This window comes from Humulus lupulus, chromosome 4 (assembly GCF_963169125.1).
Source record: "Humulus lupulus chromosome 4, drHumLupu1.1, whole genome shotgun sequence".
NCBI lineage: Eukaryota > Viridiplantae > Streptophyta > Magnoliopsida > Rosales > Cannabaceae > Humulus > Humulus lupulus.
The window spans coordinates 188524242-188525606 of NC_084796.1; positions in this window are offsets into that span (position 1 = coordinate 188524242).

A 1365-nucleotide genomic window follows, 5' to 3' on the forward strand; every position below is an offset into this window, starting at 1 on the left:
AGCAGAGGAACCTAAAGTTGGACTGAATGGGTAATCTTGTACCAGATTTTCAGAAGATAGAATAAGGATTGGTTAACACTCCATGGTATAGGAGTCCGTGTGTAATGGATGGATACGGAAGGGTAATGTGAAGGACATTGTCTTTGTTTAAAACATGGAACTGTAAGCGGTGCATCAAAGTCGGAGACACGCCCAGATATAGAACGAAGGGATGATGGTTTGAGCCTAGCGGTAGGTGAAAGAATGGGAACATGGTTGGTATACAGGGAATATTAAGTTGACGGTGAATGCATAGTGTAAGGGATTTGAGCGCTTGGTCATTTGTAGAGGAATAACCCTGAGACTAGGATCCGGTGAGATTTAAGGGGTGATTCATGTTAGAAACCGTTGATTGTACTAGGGAAAATTAATTTGGAAGTTGACCTCTTACTTCGGAAGATCGGTGCCGATTGGATAGGACACCACGAATTATAGTAAGGTCAAACAGGGTAACGATTGAGATTAAGATAATACCTGTGATTGGTTATAGACAGATATATATTTCTTTGGACATTGGAATTCAGAAAGAGAATCTTGTGGAAAAAGGTGAAGAACCCTATTAGTATGGTATGAGTTAAGATGTGAAGATCGGATGAGCGATCCAGTGGATTCTAGTGTGGAGATGGAGAAAGAGAATCTTGTGGAAAGAGAACCCAAATGAACATCGTGCTACCTTCTTAATTATATATTAGTAAAGAAGTTTAAATGGATGATAATGTTTAAAATTCATATATTGAAAGGTAAAATGGTATAGTGGTGGATTGTAAGAGTGGCCCGTAGTACACTACAAGTAAGATGACTGGACATGGAAGGTTGTAACTCAGCAGATTGAGTTAACATATATTGGTTCGTGTGAACGGGTGACAGGGCATGGTAATTGATAGTGCCGGGTTGAGACCCTTTAAATTTTTTTTCAAGTTCTAGAAAGAAGTTAGAGAACGGTGGGAATAAGGTTGGAACCTAAAGTTAGTAGCTGTCTACAGATAGAATGGAAATCTGAAGAATTAATGGTGGTTCTAAGGAATCATGCATTGAATGTGAAAATGATTGGGATATTAAGGAGAGAATAATCCCTTGATGAAATAGTCACAGTGATGAATGTTGGGTTACAGCTACGGTGACACGGTGTAAGATATGGTCAGATAAAAAACAAGAGGTACTGGTTCCAAGTAAAGAAATGAAAGGTAGTGAGTATCTTGGTTCAGTATTGGTTTAGGGGGAAAACCAATGGAGTTGTTGAAATTCTTAAGGCAGAAGTATCTGCCAATTTGAAAGGACATAAGAGATCGTAATTTGTAAACTTTGGAACATGAAGTTCCAGGGCGA